Genomic DNA, 20,570 nt, shown 5'->3' with positions numbered 1-20,570 from the left:
AGAAGAAAAGCAATAACAACAATAAAAGCTAGAGGAGATAGAGCTACCAGCAACAACAAGAGATCTAAGAGAGAGAACAACAATGAGAGTAGGGATTAAGGGAGTTGTAGGAAAGAGAGGACCATAGACCATAAGAGATGTGTCAGATGGGGGAGATAATGATGATGTTGCATTCAATGTTCTCATAATCCTCTCAATTTACTACTCAAGATCAACATGCTTCCTCTAAACATGATGAACGCAATAATATCTATTGTTTATTTGAATATTCATGTGCCATTTGAATATTTTTCATATACAAGTTTGTAATTTGTGAATGATTTTAATATGTAATATTTATATGTAACAAAATGTTATTTATGTTAGACTACATTTTTTAATATAGGGATAATTTGTTAAAAATAAATATTTTTTTTTTTGTTAAATGTGTTTACCAACTAGATTTCCATATGTATTACTAATAGATTGTTAAATTTATTGGTAAAATCTACGTATTATTTTTTTTCATACGATTTACAAACATATTAGAGAATTTATTGGTAAAACAAATAGAAACGACTTAGTCTGTTAGTAATCTAGCAATATAATTTGTGACACACCCCTATGTTCAGTAGTTCCGTATAGTCCACTGTTCTGGTGTCCAGTATCTGCCCGGACAGTTGGGATGAGTAAAACCATATTTAAGTCACCTAGAAAAGCTATGAATGAAAATTTACAACAACTACATGAAGTTAAAATGGAAATGAAGAAAACAAAGCATAATGGGTTAAATGAGCTGAGGCCATAACGATGGGTGATCGAACCGAGAAGTGACTGCGAGCTCAGTCATTGTCATATTTTCAAGTGGCACCTTATGGCACCTCTGGCCTAAGAATTATTGTGAAGCTAATGGTATTATGAAAACCACAAAAAAGAATAGAGAACCAGCTTACAATAATTAAACCAGAGTTCCGAAAGTAATTTAATGCTATTGGAAAAATGGATCAAACCGGTAAGGGACAATTTGGTCAATTCACCCTTAGAGGTGACTTTTGGCCTAAATATCTGTTAAAAATGTAGGAAATTAAAATTATGAAAAATAGATTTAAATTGAAGAGGAGAATGAAAGAAAAGGAAAAATTTTAAATTTAAAAAGCTTTATGACATCATCATTGTATAAGCATGACACAATAAAAAATTTTAATTTAATTAAATTATTTTTTGAGATAAGTATATAAAGGGATAAATGAAAAAAAAAAAAAAAGAAAAATAGTGTCGTCTTCAACCCCTTTGCCATCCTCTCTCTCTCTTGCTCTCTCTCACTTTCTTTCTTCCACCATTTTTAAGATCTTGAAGCTTGAATTTCTCTAAATTCTTCCATAAATTCCCTAAATCCCTACACTAAAATTTATCCCTAGACCTTGGTAAATTATTTGGGAGCAAAATAGAAGAGGAAAATTGAAGAGTTGGAAGCTTTGGAAATTCAACAAAGAGGTTAGTTCAAATTCACCTTTCTTCCTTCATTAATTCTTGATGTTAGGTTAAGAAATGCATAAAGTAATTCAAAAATTAAAGAATTAGTAGAGTAAGGGAATCCTAGAATTTTCGGCAACCATGGGGAATTAGGGAAAATGATGTGCTTTAATTCAATTAATCTTGTATACAAGCTCAATTAAGTAAGTAGAGATGATTAGTAAACTTTAATTTTAAGAATTGTGGTAATTGAGAAAATTAGGATTCTTGACAATTGGAAAATTGGGAAAATTTTGGGGACTTTAGTGAATTGATGCCAATTGATATAATTGATGCTTAAATTGGTTAATTGGTGTGTTTATGAGTGTGAATGCATGGAATGAATTGAAGTATGAATGTGATAATGTCCAAATCTGGACAGCTTGACCTTGGTCCGCTCAAATGGCCATAACTGAAATTCTATTGCTCCAATTGGTGTGAGGCCAATTGGAGATGAAAATTAAGACCCAAAGCAACAATTTTCATGAAACCTTGCCCTAAAACTGACCACAAGTTGGTGTAAAATTTGGTTAAACTGGATTAGGTATCCTGCCACTGAACAAAATTAACCATATAAACAGTACATGTTCAAATGGTCATAACTTAGTGTAAAAAAGTCCAAATGACCTGATTTTTATACCATTGGAAAGCTTAGACATAGTAGAATAACTTTCATGAAGAATACAAATCCAAATTCTGGCCATAACTTAGTCAAATTGCCAACCAAACTTAGGTCACCAAATCTGCCAGACCTAAATTTGCCCAGAATTTCTGGGTTTTGACTAATCCGGCCAGTCTTAGTAAAAATTGCATAACTTGAGCTACAAAACTCCAAATAGAGTTATTCAAAAAGAGAATTAAAGCTAAGACATTAAGGAACAACTTTTATAAAGAAAGTTTAGCCAAATTTTACTGTAGATTGGTCCAATAGAACAGTAAACTTAGGAGACAAAATCTAAATTTTTGGAATTTCTTCCAATGAGCTTTGAATTGAGAATGGCAATCAATGCCAACAAATTTAGGACCCAAAATGTGGTATGTGGGGATAATTAGAATTAACATACCTATTAAGTATGAGAAAGTCAATATTTTACCCAATTAGTCAAATGAATAGTAACCATAAATATACCAAATATAAAGAACTCAACTTAGAGACTATATAAGTAAAGTGAAAATGCAAAGTTTAATTGTTGGAATTATTATTAGAAGCGATTTGAATGATTACTTAAATACTTTAAATTGTATATTTCAGTAAAAAAAGTGACCAAAAATGATAAGAAAAAGTGAGTCAAGGCAGAGAAGTGACTCATTAGAGGTTTATACACAACTAATTTTATTCAATTAATTTTAAATTTGAAAATGAGTTGAATGAATTGTAATTATAAATGATTTGGTTGCAATTGTGATTTTTCCTCAAATTTTTATGAATTATGTGTTGCCAACCTGATAAGGGATATTTTATTAAATGATCTATGTTATGTGAATTGAAATGCAATTGGTTGAATGGAAATTTTATAAAATTATTTTTAAACCACAGTTAGCATGACAGTCCTGCTCGGAACTCCCCAGTAGTAACATATTTGGAGATTGGTAGTTAAAATTGCTTATGTCTCCCATTAATAACGGTTAGTGGGGTAAGACTATATGAGTACTCATTAGCTAGCTAGCCCTTCCCTCATTAATAATGGTTAGTGAGGTGATTTGCTATATCGTGGTGTACAACATGGCATTGATGGTGAAATTTTGTATCATGGTCTAAACTGTGTGTTCTTGGCAACACCTTGACTTTGTGATTTATGAAATGTGGTTTGAAATAAATTATTTAGATTAACTTGAGATTTTCCAAACATTTTATTGATTATGAAAATTTTGATTTGTTATGCTTTGAGATACTATGCTTTGTAATGAGTTTGAATTTTCTTAGTTGTGTACTACTGAGTATAATTACTCAGTGATAGCCTTTATTTGCTATTGTAGATAGAGGAAAGGACAAAGCAGCAGAGTGAGCTGCTATAGTGACATGGGAGCAAATTTTGAGGATCTTGTACGGGTATATTATTTATACCCTTGTAACTTAGTTTGATGCAAATATTTTTGTTCATACACTATTGAACTAGTCGAGTAGTTGTACAGTTAAGTATGTAATTATATTATTTTTGTTTTTTTTCTATAAAATTAAGACTTTTGTATGTATAGTGAATATATTAAATAAAATTGATGGATATTGAAAATGCATTGAGTTTGTGTTGAATTGAGCATTTGTGGAGTTGTGGTTAAGAAAAGTACATTGGAAGTGTTTTCTTTTCAGGTTTTGAAGAACTGTTTTCTCCATTTTTAACAGGCACTCTGCTGAAATTTCTGTAAAATTTTCGAAAATCCTAATTTAATCAAAAATTTAATTTATGACCTAAACTTCAATTAATGGTTTGAATAATTATTCAATATTACCCACCATTTTAAAAATGAATTAAAATTGTTTTAAAATCCCTTATAGTATATTTAATGGGTAATCGGTAAGCGAAGTTTGGTAATTCATTAGGTATACTACGGGATCACGTTATGCCTTACGGAAAGATAAAGTATGACATAATCACTAACGAAAAACCCCATTGGTAATATAAAAATATTTTGTAATGGTGATTGTCTCCCCTGTACAGTGCATCAGTTGGATGGTTAAACTGGTGATAAAATTTTCATATATTTTTGCTTAAACTTTGAAATTTTATTAAATACTTTTTATGCTTGAAAAATTATGAAACCTACATTAAAAATTTCCAAAATTTTCAAATTAATTTTCTATGATGTTTGACAAAATTTTAAGATATTATAAAAAGTGTAATGTTCTTAGTATATTGATATAAATTTATTTTTAAAAATTTGTAAATTATTTTAGACTTCACAAATGATAGGTATTTGAATTTAATATTATGTTTAAAGTTTCCAATTTTTCATTTAAAGTACAATTTTCTACTATTTCAAATGCACACCTATCTAAAAGGAACTTTTAAGTGATTCTATTTTATTTTCTTTAACTTATCTCTCAATAAATAACTTATTGAATGGTAAAAAAGGAATTCCTTTTAATTTTATGTTTTAAGTTGTGGCAAATCAAATATAAAAATTCATATACAAATGAATTTTAAAGTATACAAATGAATTATGCATTTTTGATTTTTTTATTCCAAACATAAATGTAAGATAAAGAAGGCCTAAAAATAAATTTTCTCTCATTTTACGTGAGAGTAGGTTTCCTGACCATGCTAGGAAACTTGCTAGGGTTTCACTTTTTCATCATGAGATTTTGTTTTAATTAATGTTTTATTGTTTTTGCTATTGGATTCATCTTTCTCATGTTGTTTTCTATTTGCTCTTTTTGATTGTAATTATGGCTATTGATCTGGAACGATTGTGGGAGAGATTCAAGTTGATTGATGAAGAAGAGTCAATGACTAATGTGGTAGATACCCCTATGTCAATTAGTCATTCTAAACACTGTCTTGTGGGTAGGGTGGTTTCTCAGAAGCCAATGAGCATCAATGGTTTGTCAAAAGCTATGTATGTTGCTTGGCATTTAATGCATAAGTTTTCCATCCAGCTGATTATTGATGGTTGCTTTATCTATGATGGTTGCTTTATCATGCATTTTGAAATGGACCTTGTGAATCTCACATATTCCTTATTACCATCCCACAATAAGCCATGTGAACTCTTCAATCCCACAGCTGACCATGTGAATCTCATGGCTGGGGGTGAGATCTTTTATCCAATTTAAGACTTCTCTCCAATTTTCACCAATCTTTATAATTTTTTCAAAAAAGAACAAATATCAATTAAAAAGAAAGAAATTAAGTTTTAGCTAAATAAAACTATAAAAATGTAATTAAAATTAATTAAAAGACTAAATATTTACATGAATTAATACACTTAACTCTATAAAAATACTACACATCAAATACCTTCAAACTTGAGTTTTTGCTTGTCCCTAAGCAAAAGAACATATAAAGCACAAATGAGAGATTGATAAAACCCAAAATAAACATGTTGCAAATTTTGATAAATCAAATCAGAAAAAAAACAATTCTACCCAAATGCTATAATTTAATCACCTCAATCAAAAATTCAAAAATTAAATTCTATAGTTTAATCATTTCAACCTATTCATACTCAAATGAAACTCTATACAATTAATAATCATTTTACTTCCATTAAATTTTCAGTAAAGTAATTAAACTCTGTACTCCAACTAGACATGCAATTTCATCAGTCTATTTCCACTATGAGATAGTATTCTTAGAAGATTCAAAAAGCACAAACAAAACAAAATAAAAATGAAAGTCAACTAATCATAATGAATTAAAATATGCAAAAACCATAATTTTCAATTCCCTCCTTATTTCTTTATTTATTTACACTTTTTGGTTATGAACAGCATTTTGGCACTCTTCCTTATATCGTCATTTGCCTTTTTATGTGAATACCAACATTGGTCATGAAGGTACCCAGTTGCTCAGCAATCACAAATTCAATGTGCTTTGCATACTCATAATCCAAGCTACTGTTTGACTAAAAAACAAACATAGGACTCATGAATGTTCCTAGATACTTACAACTCGAACCAGCAGAGTAGACTGTATAATTTTATTTTATTGCTCTTTTTTTTGTACAACTATATACTTCAAAAAAAAGGAATATCAATTAAGATTAAAGTATGCTCCACTCACAATAATTAATTAATTATCACATTAAAAAATTATTATTATTATTATTATTATTATTATTATTATTATTATTATTATTATTATTATTATTATCTCCTAAACACACTATCCACATTTCTTTTCCATAGACAAAATAAATAAATATGCAAGGTTGGCGAAACAAAATTAATGATTAATTGTATCAAATCCCATTAAGCACATCACAAATATAAAATAACTAAACCACAGATTTTACTTTCAAACTCATATTGAAATAATTAAAAATAACAATGGCCAAAATTACTTTCTTTTGAATTTCTTAATCAATATTGCAATCATATTTTATAAAACAAAACAAAAAAAATTATGTACCAAAATAAAATAAAATAAAATAAAACAAAATAATAAAATAAAATAAAATATATACCCCCAAACTTATCAAAGACATTGCCCTCAATGACTAACAAGAAAGCCTATGCCATAGATATGGAAGTACAAGAGTTGACCTACAATTGAGTAAGTGAAAATGTGTATGAGGGAAGAAAGAAAAGTGTGTTGGTCTTGAGGAGAAAAGAAGTTGTTTGACCAAAAGTATGCATAATAAGACAAAATAAAATCACATAACTTAAGGTGAAGTGACATAGACCAATCAAAACACAAGAAAACAAAAGAACAATTGCAAAATGAAGAGGACATACATGGTTTAGAGTGACAATTTGCTCATGGACAAGCATGGAGAGGTGCATGGCTGGCCATGCGCATTAGGGTGATTTTCACACCTAGCCATGTGACTTGCTACCCATAAACACGCACCATACATGAAATGAAAAATGTGAATCTCATGGCTTGGAATGAAATGGTTCATGGCGAAGCATGTGCCTAGGAGCATTCTCACACCTAACCAAGGCCTCTGCTACCCCATGAAGAAAAATATAACAAGTTTTAATCACATTTGAATAGAAAAGCTCATGTCTAACCATGAAATTTCTTACAAACTCACATGAAGCCATGACCTTTATTGTTTCTCATGAAAAAATTTTTCTTTTGCAAATTAACTTCAAACCTTTTTAGATAATGAGTTCCATGGCTACCATGACTAACTACTTCCTAGCCATGAAGTTTACTACTTCTGAAAAAAAAAATTACTTCATTCAATGCAAATTTGGGATCTAATGCAATATGACACTAAAACAAAACCACTCACCAAAATTTGTATTTTCCTTACATTTGCCTAAAAAAATAGCATAATTTCACTTCACAAAATCCATCAAACACAATATATGCATTAAATTGTAATAATATGAAAATCAAACATATCACTTCAAAATCAAGAATTTGATTTCCAATGACTTAATCATAAACACAATGAATTTTTATCAAGGCAGTAAAAGATTAGGGTCACTCCCCTTTGATGCGTGCCTTGTCCCTTGCTCCACCAAACTTAACCTTCTACTCATTTTTTGTGCATCTCAAGTATTCTTTTTCCTTTCTATGTGCTTACATCCAATGAAACACAATGCTAATCAAAATTTGGGAAAACAATTAAACTAAATTAAGCCATCACACTAAATATAAACAAAATGTGAAAGAAATAGCAAAATCAAGGGATATCAAAATTTTTTGTTTTGATTGCCACCCAAGAAGCACTTGTATTAGGTCTTTAGCTTGACCACTTAGATAATTGCTTATTAAAAAGCAGCCTCTACCTATAGTAGTTATCATGTAACACTACTCCTGGATCTTGGTTTGAGACATCCTCAAAATTGGTCATATTTGAAAAAATTATGCACATAGCATGAATAACACTCGGCTTGGGCTGATATGCTTGGGAAGAGTACTCCAATTTTTCCTTTAGCTCAACAAGGACATAGCGTGGTGAAGGCAATGTCAGTGGGAGATAAATCCCCTTTAGTGGTATATCTATTAGAACTAGGGGTGTGCAAATGGTCGGTTCGGTTCCGAACCGAAAAAACTGAAAACCGAAAATTGAAAATTTTAAAAATCGAACCGAACCGATTGATAAGAGAAAACCGAACCGAATCGAACCGATAAATTTCGGTTCGGTTCGGTTCGGTTTTAAACCGATCAAACCGAAATTTATAAAATTTCATATTTTTAACATTAAATCTAAATAATAAAAACATAAAAACAAAAAAAATTGGAAATCAAAACTCAAAAATCTTTAGGTTCGGTTCGGTTTTCTTTAATTTTGGTTCGGTTCGATTCGATTTTTTTTATTTCCTATATATATTAATAATTTCGGTTCGGTTCGGTTTTTTTTATTTTTTTATGAAAATAACCGAACCGAACCGATTAATCGAAATTATCAAAATTATAAACCGAACCGAACCGATTAAATTTTAAAACCGAACCGATTGAACCGAATTAATCGGTTCAGTTCGGTTTTTCGGTTAAAACCGAAAACTGCACACCCCTAATTAGAACCATCAATGAGCTCAAATCTAAGGTCTCACATTTTCCCTCATCCATAAACTTTATTTGTGGCTCTTCTGCATATGAAAATTCTTCTGATAACTTAACCTTCACTTTAGGGCATATCTCTTTTAGAGGTTGTAATTCCTATGAAAATTCTTCATGTCAACTTACTCTTCGCACATTTAGTATTTGACTCATCATCATAGAGTAGGACCTCATTATGCACCATTGGACTATCAAAAGTCTCATTCTCTGCTTTAGATTGATTATCAAAATTTTCCAATTAAGCACACACTCTTTAAGTCTTGAAATCTTCTCTTCCAATTGATGCTCATTTTCCCATGAAGTGCTTTCATTATCCAAACTTTGTTTCACTAATACATTTTCATTATCCTCGCACATAAATTTTTTTTTCTCGTTATTTCTTGCAACTGAGCTATTATCTCTTCAAACATTGAATTCTTCTTTTCAAATTGAAGTAGATATTCACGAAAAGATTCCTCATTCTCCAAATCTTGTTTCACCAATTGATTTTCATCAAAATCCAAAATCAATTTTTGTTTAACTCCTTTTTCGATTCGAGCAATTATCTCTTCAAGTGTCGAACTCTTCTCTTCTTGATGCTTAAATGAATGGTCTGTATCAATAGCCTAAGAGATATATGGAGGGCATTGGTGACTCCAACCTTATAGTGAAGGATCTCAATGCCAATGGTAGTCAAAATCAGCCATATCATTCAATAATTGAGTTATTTCCTCATGGCTTTTGTGTAAAAGATGACCATCAATTGCCCATTCTCCATTATCCACCTAACTTCTTGTTGTATCATCTAGTCCATTATAAGAACAAAGAGTGGGAGATCGATTTGAAAGATTGTGACAAGAGAATCGCTTTATCATATCATTGATCCTTCCCCAAGTGGCATAAAATGGCTCCAAGTGCTATTAAGCTAAACTTGTGATTACTTGTCAATAAAACATCATGAAGTATCTCATAAGAAAAATAAGATAATAATATAGAAGAATAAAATTTTAGAAAAAATGTCTAGATTACTAGTAAAATTAATTATTTTGATATTAAAGCACCAATCCCCAGTAACGGCGCTAAAAACTTGATATGCGTCTGCAAGTGCACGAAATCAAATAAGTAATACAATGATGAGTAAGATATCATTTCCATGAGGATTGTCTTTAATTATCAAGATTTATGTCAATTTTAATAATATCTAGAATCTCAAATTAGATTGAATTCAAGAAATTAAAATTTAACTAAAAATGAAAATAACTGAAATTAGAAATAAACTCAGTTGGGTTTAAAACCTATTAAAAAGTAGCTAGGGATATTGATTTCACTTGACCCAAAATTAATCTCAATTAATTTTATCTAATAATCAATTTTAACTACTGTTGCAAGGTTAAATAATTAAAAGTATTTAATAATCCCTTCAGAGCATCATCAGACCTTCTAATTTAAAAATTAATCCCTATTTTTCAATAGAGAATTACTCAATTAATTAGAGCATTAAGAGAAAAATTATTTCAACAAAACTCCACAGACCCAATCTTAATTTTCACTCTTAATTGAAATCTATGATAATTGTTATTAAACTAAATTCATAATCATGTTTTTCAACCATAGATTATAAATCTAACATAATTCAAGTATTTGTCCAACATACTTAGAAGCATTAAACTCACAAATAATAACTATTAGTAAAGTAGAGAAAATTAGATCTAAATTTAAAGATTACATCAAGTCAAGCTGCATCAAATCCCTAGCTAAAAAAATCTAGTCACTCGTAATGTCAAAACTAAAAACAACCTTAACAAAATTATATTTAAACATAGCAATAACAATTTAATCTCTAAACAAAATTTAAGGGAAAGCAAAGAGAAGAAAAATTAAAAACTTGAAGACTTAATGAGAAACTCTTGCTCTAATCTCCTTAAATTGTTCCACCCAAGCCTTTTTCCAGCTCAAAATTCTCAACTATCTAGTGTTTGGATATATATTTTTTTTTTTCAAAGAAACTGTTCTTCCTCTTTTGTCCAGTAACCCATTTTCCAATAACTCTCTCTTTTGAATTATTCTCCCACTCTTGATGAGGTGTAAAAAGTCTATTGGATGAAAAATACCCTCAAAAGATCTTCTCATGGCCAACCATGCGTGTAAGAGGCTATCTCATAGATGACCATGTGCCCTATTACCATCCCACAAGAAGCCATGTAAACTCTTCATTCCCACAGCTAACCATGCGAATCTCATTTTTGGGGGTGAGATGGTCTTTTGTGGGTGTTTTTCACCCAATAGACTTTTGATACCTCATTAAGAGTGAGAGAATAATCCAAAAGAGGGAGTTGTTGGAAAATGGGCTGCTAGAGAAAAAATAAGGATGATTTTCTTTGAAAAAAAAAAAGATTTAGACACTAGAGAGTTAAGAATTTTGAGCTGGAGAAAGGCTTAGGAGGAAGAATTTGAGGAGACTGAGTAAGATTTTCTCATCAAGTCTTCAAGCTTCTAGAGTTTTTCTTCTGTTTTCTTTCCCTTAAATTTTGTTTAGAGATTAAATTGTTATTGCTATGTTTAAACACAATTTTGTTAAGGTTGCTTTTAGTTTTGACATTGTGAGTAGCTAGATTTTTTTGGCTAGGGATTTGATGTAGCTTGACTTGATTTAATGTCTAAATTTTAATCTAATTTTTTCTACTTTGCTAATAGTTATTATTTTTGAGTTTAATACTTTTGATTATCTTGGCCAAATACTTGAATAATGTTAGATATATAATCTATGGTTGAAAAACATAATTATGAATTAAATTTAATAACAACTATCATAGACTTCAATTAAAAGTGGAAACTAAGATTGGGTCTATGGGTTTTTATTGAAATAATTTTTCTCTTAATGCGCTAATTAATTGAGTAGTTCTCTATTGAAAAATAAGGATTAATTCTTTAATTAAAATGTTTGATGATACCTAGAAGGGATTATTAAATGCTTTTGATTATTTACCCTTATAAGAGTAATTAAAATTGATTATTAGATAAAATTAATTAAGATTAATTATTAGGTCAAGTGAAATCAATATCCCTAGGCACTTTTTAATTAGTTTTAAACCCAATTGAGTTTATTTCCAATTTGAGTTAATTTCATTTTTAGTTAAATTTTAATTTCTTAAATTTAATCCAATTTAATAGTTTAGATATTAGTAAAATTAATATAAATCTTGGTAATTAAAACAATCCTCGTGGGAATGATATCTTACTCTTCATTGTATTACATGTGAAATTTTGTGCACTTACGGACGCGTATCAACCATCCTTTTAGGTTTCAAGATATATGGGTGGATGATGACCTTTGTGAGGCTATCATTCAGTCAACTTGGGGTGGTGGTGTTGCTAGCATTATAGACAAATTGGTGGCTTGTGCATCTAAGTTAAAGCAATGTAATTTTGTTTCCTATGGTCATGAGGGGTACAATATTCAGGCCCGAAAAACTGATCTTGATGCTTTGCAAAGTCTTGCTCGGACTACTGCTAATCGCTAGGCTATCAAAGCAAAGCAGAAATGTGTGGATGATAAGTTTAGAGTTAAGGAGGTTATGTGGACACAACAATCCCATACTGTCTGGCTTTAGGAGGGTGATCGAAATACTAATTTTTTTTTTCATTAGAAAAGTGTCAGAAAGGAAACGACATAATACCATTAGCCGCCTTCGTGATGATAATGGCATTTGGTATGAGGGGGAAGCCAATATTTATCAGGTTGTGTCTTCCTATTGTTCAAATCATTTTGTGAGCTTAAGTCCATTGTTGTCTAATGAAGCTATTGATGCTATTGATTCAGGTCTTAATTCCAATTGATTAAGTTACTTCTAGAAATAGAAGGAAAGAAGTGCTTGCAGCATTGCAAGAGATGCATCTTGATAAGGCATCTAGCCCTGATGGCATGGCAGTGCTATTTTATCTTAAGTATTGGGAAATTATGGGGGAAAGGTGGTGCAGTCCATCCTGGCATTTCTTAATTTGGGGATTATGCCCCCAAATGTTAACCACACTTTCTTAACTTTAATTTTTAAGGTAAAAAATCTTGTTTCTATGAAAGATTTATGACTGATTAGTTTATACAATGCATTGTATAAATTAATGTTGAAAAAGTTAGTGAATAGAATGAAACGAGTTTTTCCTCAAATGATTAGTGAGACTCAAAGTGCTTTTATTAAAGGCGGATTAATTAACAATAATGTTTTGACTGTGTTTGAGGACTTTCACTCCTTAAAAGCTCAATTTAAAGGGTAAAAAGGGTATTTGGCACTAAAATTGGATATGAGTAAGGTGTATGATATGGTGGAATGGCCGTATCTCAAACAGGTGATGCTTAAGATGAGCTTTCTAGTGGAGTTATGACCTGCGTTTCTTCAACTTCTTTTTCATTTTTTATCAATTGCAAGCTATCAGGCTTCCTTCAACCTGGTCGTGGTCTTCGCCAAGGTGGCCCTCTATCCCCTTACTTATTTTTTCTCTAGTCTGAGGGTTTCTCTGCATTGTTATAGAAAAGTTATGAATGATAATTCTATTTATGGGTTTGGGTTGTTAGTCTAGCCCATTTGTCTCTCATCTATTTTTTGTAGATGATTGCATTATTTTTTCATGAGCAAGTACCAGTAAATGTTAAATGCTCAAGCACATTATTCATTCCTATGGAGTGGCATCGAGTCAACAAGTTAATTTTAAGAAGTCAACAATCTCTTTTAATTATGGAGTTTTACTGAATGTTTGTAATTCTCTCAAAACTCTCCTTGTAGTTCAATTGGTTGATTTCCATCAATGCTATTTAGGGTTACCTGTAATGATTGGGCGATCTAAGAGGGAAATATTTTCTTTCTTAAAAGATAGGGTCTGGAAAAGGTCAAGTGCTAGAAGGAAAGGTTATTACTCAGGTTGGTAAGGAATTACTCATCAAATCGATCGTGTAGTCTATTTCGAGCTATATTATGAGTTGCTTTATGATGCCTATTAGGTTATGTAAGGAGATTCATCATCTTGTAGTATCCTTTTGGTGGGGTGAGGGTGATGATAAATGGAAAATTCATTGGTTGTCTTGGGAAAAGCTATGTTCTCTTAAGAAGGATAGTGAGTTGGGTCTTTGTGATCTTCACTCATTTAATATTGCCCTCTAGCCAAGCAAGGATGGTGAATTCTTCAGAATCCTTCTTCCCTCTATGATTGGGTCTTTAAGGCCAAGTATTTACTTGATGGTTCCTTCATGAATGCTAAGAGGGATGCTCGGCCTAGTTTCATTTGGCACTCTATTCTTGCTAGTCGTGAGGTTTTACTCAAACGTCTTCGATGGAGAGTTGGTACTAGTGAGAATATAAAAGTTTGGTCAAATAATTAGCTTCCTGACTTATTGTGTGGATGCCCTTTGGTTTGTCATTATCACACCTTACCCTTCCGTAAGATGTGGCATGATTCCGTAGCATACCTAATAAATTATCAAACTTTGCCTACCGGTAATCCATTAAATATATTACAAGAGATTTTGGCAAAACAATTTCATTTTAGAGTTTAGCATGGTGATAAAAATTTAATTTAGGTGTTTTCAATTCAAGTACAAGTCATAAAATTTATTTAGAAATAAATAGGCATTTTTAAAATTTTGCAGTCCACGTAGTTACGGCTATAATTAGATAAAAACAGTTCTTCTAGACCTGTGAAAATCAATTTTTAAAAATATATAATCCATAATTCAACTCAATCAAACATTGTATCATCTTAGTTCAGCCTCAACAAAATTCATCATAAGAAAATAATTCATTGTTTACAAGATTCAGAAAGAAATTTAAACATTTGCATACATTGAGGTAACAAAATTAATAGTACAAAAATTTACATGTAAATAAAATCTTAAAATAATATTACACTAATTACAATCTCAAAATTTTTATTACAGAGCTTTTTATACAACTGCTCAATGTTTGTCCAAACGTACAAATAGATACAAAATACATCAAAAAGAAATTACGAAGGGTATACCTATAATATACCCGCAGCTAATTAAATCACAGCCCTTCAAGAGATCTCACTCAGCTGCTCTATCTTCTCTTTCACCTGCGACAGCATATAAAGCTATCGCTGAGTGGTGAACTCAGTGGTCCACAACTAATAATTTAAAACTCAATATAAAATATACTTTGACAAATCATAACAAAGAGCTTGAAATATCAATAATTCTTCATAATTCATAAAATCTAGGTCAATATTTTCAATCATACAAATCAGTTGCTTGAATAACATTTTGATCAAATATTCACAATTTACCAAATCCTAATAAAGCATTTAAAATATTCACATTTTTCTTAATCCAAGAAAACAATATAATATTTTCAAGCATTTGTTTCAATTACCTTTTTAGCAAAATATGCACAATTTCAGGGTGTTGAAAACATTCGCACAATTCAAAGCATGACACTAAAACAATGTTGGGTTGTACACCACTACAAAGCCAATCCTCCCAATAGCCAAAGGCTAAAGGGGAACACACGGGCTAGTTAGCAAATATGAGTACTCATTCAATCCTTCCTCAACTGGCACACACCTCAACACTTCAGCCAGAGAGGGAAAACTCAACCCCACGAATGGAGGAGATCGCAATAAATATCATCCCATTAGACAAGCTAATGAGGAACACAATCACATTGCCATCCTAATTGTGATTTCAAAACATATTCAAAATAATTTCCGTTCAAAGAATCTCATTACAAATCAAGTAAATACATTTTACAATTCACAATATTCAAAACAATGTATAAAATTTTTAAGTGCATAAAAGTAATCATATTTGAATCATATAAAGTCAATTCCACATTTTAAAGTTCACAATTACAGAATAAAAACAGTACTCATACATATAAATTTCATTCAAGTCAAATCCAAATATAAAACATAGAAAAAGAGAATAGTTGTGAACAAACTTCTTTATACTCCTCTTACTTAGTTCAACTTTTCCCCTCTTTAGGAGGCTTCTTTTTCCATTGAAAATACACAATGGAAATGTCTCAATTCTTATCCCAATTATCTCTAATAACTAATTAAATGAATGCCTAAGTTACTTATGTAATTTCAGGGGTTTGGGTTCTGGATAGTTTTATGCCCTGACTTTTGAACCCAATTTCAATCTAGTTCTAGTCATAATTTAGTGATATGATATAAATGAAAGTTGTTCCTCTATGTGTTAAGTTTTGCTTCCAATTTGAATCACTTAATTTGGAGTTTTGTAGCTCTAGTTGTAGTCAATTAATTAAGTACTAGTCTAGTAGTCAATACTGTTCCAGAACAGGGCAGATTCTGGAACTCAGATTTGTCAAGCAAATTGGACTAGTTATGGTCATAATTTAGCTTGGTGTTCTTCATATGAGTTGTTCCCCTGTGTCTCACGGTTACACAGGTTCAAGAATTTCTAAATTTGAGGCTATATAGGGTGAGTTAGGGTAATTTAATCAACCTGGACTCATAAACCCTACAACTCCATAATTCCAGGTTTCAGATCAGGTTTTGCAATTCACATTTGAAGTCCTTACACTCAGAATTTGAGTAGGGTTTCTAAACCAAAGTTGTAGCCCTAATTCTTAGGTTTCCAAATCATTTTGGTTCATCCTATTTCGGATTTTCTAGTGAAAGTTATGGTTTTAATTACTATCCGGGTGTCAATTGGCCAATCACTCCAAAGCCAGGAATTCCAGAATTAGAGTTCTTGAATTGTCCTAACAATATCCCTAAGTTACCTTAGGATATGGGTTCTGGTCAAAACACAAAAATTGTAGTTCTATGTGTTATGAACATTTTGGCTTCAGAATCTCTAGGTTAGCCTAAGTTATGGCATTTTTGCCAAAACTAGTCGGATGGCCATTTGTCCAAGATTTCTAGGTTAGTCTAGAATTAGGCAGATTTGATGGACTAACTTTGCTTAGCAATTTGACCAAGTTAGGTTCATAATTTGGGTTTATAATCTTCATAAGAAGCGTTCTAATATGTTTCAAGTTTCCATTGGTTTAAGAATCACCTAATTTGGAGGTGTCTAGAGTAAGTTATGCCTAATTGAAGATGTACTGTTCATTTTGTCATTTCTGGTCAGGTCCAAAACACCAATTCCGAATTCAAGCAAATTTTAGGGAAACCTATAGTAAGTTTTTGGACAAGGTGTCTTCAATAAAAATTTATCCTTATATCCTAAGTTTCATATCCAATTGGCTTCACACCAATTGAAGTTATATAACTCAACTTATAATCATCTAAGTGGACTAGACTCAAGCTGTCCAGAATTCCAGCATATGGCACACCATCAATCCATTAATTCCATTCCTCAATTGAACATTAATACACATTCATGGCACATCATATGACCTTAATTTATTATTTCTACCATCAATTTAGTAACCTATCATAAAACTATAATTTTCATAAACCCTAATTTCTCCATCTTCCCAATTTCATGCAACTCATACAATTTTAATACACCAATCAAGCATACATCATCTTCTAAACTAGGAATCATGTTCAATTCATTTAAAACATATGAAAACCCTAACCTCCCATGCTAGCCGAAATTCTCTACTCTTCTAATCATGCAAAATTTTTAATTTCTCATGTTATTCCCACTTATTCAATCTTATTTCTATGAGTACACATCAACTTAAGTTGGAAAAGTGACTCACCTTATTGAGCCTATTATGTGCCCTTCAAATCTTCACTTTTTTTATTTTGTTCTTGCTCCCAATCTTTCTACCAAGGTCATGTTCAAGGTTTTTTGGAGCTTTGGATATTCATCAATGGAGGAAATGAAAAGAAAAAAGAGAAAGAGATAAGTGTGCTGTGACACCCCTCACTCGACTACAGTGTAGCCGAGCAAAGTGTGCTACATTCGGTGCCGGAGCACCCTATCTTATCTTAATTCATTTTTATCGTAGTTTTGAATATAACCTGTGAAATATAATTCATTTATTGAAATTGTAATTTATTTGAGGTTTCGAAAATTTTAAAGAAAATCCGGCGGAGTACCGGCTAAAAATGGAGAAAACAGTTCTTCGAAACCTGTGAAAAACACTTCTAATAATCATATTCATCTATTCACAAACTCCAATATCAAAATCTCAATATTTTTCAACTATTCGTTTCTCAATCATTCATCACATGTGATAATCATATATAAATTACAGATAAACATTCACTTTTCCATTTATAAACACAATTCTCATTATTTACATGAACATCAAATTACATTTCATAAGTTCATTTACACATGAGAAAATAAAATCAATTACAAAATACCAAAATGACACCTAGTGTCCTACCAATACACTGTAGACGGTGAGGTGACACGGACACTATGCAGAACTGTGAACTGCCTTACCGAATCTGTGGTCTACTGGGCCCTCTGTCCAAATCTTCGCACTACGCTGCGTAAAGCGGCGCTAAGCATAAAGCTTAGTGGTGCCAATAATACAAGAAAATATAATATGCAAATAAAAATAATAATTTCCTTGCTATTGTGTTCATAAGAAATGAGTAATTACTAACTTATTGTTTAGTCGAGGGCTAATCATGTTTTATGATATTAACTTCTTCATGCATTTCGTTAATTTTTTTTTTTTCATGATCTTGAACTTCTTTGTATTTTTGTAATCATTCCTGATACTTAATTTTCGTATTTTCTTTAATAATCAGTTCACAGTTATACTTTTCCATTCATTTGGCTGCCCAAGTAACCTATACTGGACGACTGGACTGGATAACGGGTCGTTGGCACTGGACACCGCGGTGCCTCGGGCCATCATACCATGGGACGCAGAACGTCAACCACGTATGCAGTCAGTATGGCTAAAAAGCCATGATATCACATAATCGGCATAAAAGCCATGAATATGGGCATAAAAGCCGTGAATACGGGCATAAAGCCATGAATACAGGCATAAAGCCTTTCCTTTCGCAGTACTGCTAAAACAATACCCTATTGGCATGCCAAACTATCCAAACCAATCTTGTTAGGTATACTAGGGCATTTGATACTTTAAAATTCTTCAATTTGTAAATTTCAACTTTTGATGTCACTATTCACTTCATTTGTCAACAAAAAGTTGACTTTTACATAGAAAATAGGTGTATTGGTTTTAACACCCCAAACATACCACATTTTGTATTTAAAACTTGTTGGAATTGATTGCCATTACCATTTCTAAGTTTAAAACCAAGAGGGCAGAATTTTCAGTTTTTGTAGCCCAACTTTACTGTTCCATTGGGCACTGTTGCAGTGAGAATTTGAAGAAATGGCAAACATGAAAGTTGTTCCTTATTTTGTCTAGTTGAATTTCTTTTTTTGAATCACTCCATTTGGAGTTTTGTAGCTTCAGATATAGTCCAAAAACCACAGCTGGCCGGATTTCCATTCTGCAGAAATTACCATATCTACAGTAACATGAACAGTGATTGCCACTGCCATTTGGGTTAGGTTCTGGTCATAATTTGGGGTAGGTTTCTTCATGAAAGTTGTTTGTCTATGTCTTAACTTGTTGCTGTAAAAATCTCAGGTCAATTGACCTTATCTATAGTGAGTTATGGCCAAATGAACAGTTACTGTTCATTTGGTCATTTCTGCAGGTGTGAGTATCCGGATTGGGGCCAACTTTTGGTCCACTTTCTTTGGTCTTTTGGGCATGGTTTCTTCAGCAAAAATGTGCCATTATAAGCCTAGTCTCATGTCCAATTGTCCAAACACCAATTGGACCAACACAGCCAAAGATATGGCAGTCCAAGTGGACTGTAATTTGATCACCTCTTTGCCTTTAGGCAGCCTACACATTCACTTTGCCATGCATTAACTCACTTAAAATTATGATTAACTTGCCTTAAATGGTCACTAATTGACCACTAGAATGTCCATTAATCAATTCAAATGCCAAGTCCAATTTTCACCCTTAAAACCCTAATTCCCATTATGAATTTTCACAACTTACCTTAATTAATCACTTTCATTCCTTATATATATATATATATATATATATATATATATATATATATATATATATATATTAAACATACTCTCTAGTTCACTCTAAGTCCATCAAGACACTCAATCATGTTCCTTCTTTAGGGCTGCCAAAAATCATGGTGGACATACACATAACTTTTATTCATTTAAGTTACAAATTCATACTTGTTTCAAGTCTCTAGCATGGGATTAAAGAGTTTTAAGTATATATGTGCACTAACCTCTTGTAGGGCAGAATTTTCCCAAATTAATCTCCACTTTCTTTCCCTTTCTAGGCTGCCAAACACTTCCCAAGAGGTAGAGACAAGTTTTTAGTGAAGGGACTTAGGGTTTTGGGGTGAGGAAAGCATGGAAATTGAAGCTTTAGAAAGTTTGTTAATGGAGGAGTGAGGAGGAGGTGAAAAACGTTTTTGAAGGAGAAGAAGGGCTGCTGTTTGCTATTTAATTCTTTGGTCTCTTTTGACTCTTTTTATTAGTTAATTTGATGGTTACTTAATTGTGATTGGTGGACAATTTTAAATGACCTCATAATATGTCATAATTGGCATTTTATTGTATTTTCTTTTCTTTTCTCTTCTACTAACTTCAAATTAATTTTTCATCAACATTAATTCATATTTTATTTCATAATAATTATATAATAAAATGGACAAGTCGGCCAAAAATCGACTCTGAAGGCGAAATGACCAAAAAGCCCTCCGTTTGGCTTAACGGTCAAAATTGTCTCTGTCTGATTGTAAAATTTTTCTAAATATTTTCTTGGCATTCTAATGCCATAGGAACCTTAATGACGCTTCTCTGGAGTCTCAAAAATAATTTTAAAATTTTCCCCCCGGGTCTAGGGCTCCTCGTTGCGAGAATCGCAACTTCCCTCTGGGTTACCCATCGCTTGGGCACCGGCTCAT

Source organism: Hevea brasiliensis, chromosome 13 (assembly GCF_030052815.1).
Source record: "Hevea brasiliensis isolate MT/VB/25A 57/8 chromosome 13, ASM3005281v1, whole genome shotgun sequence".
Taxonomy (NCBI): Eukaryota; Viridiplantae; Streptophyta; class Magnoliopsida; order Malpighiales; family Euphorbiaceae; genus Hevea; species Hevea brasiliensis.
The sequence above is the reverse complement of the archived record's forward strand: the minus strand, read 5'-3'. Positions refer to the sequence as shown.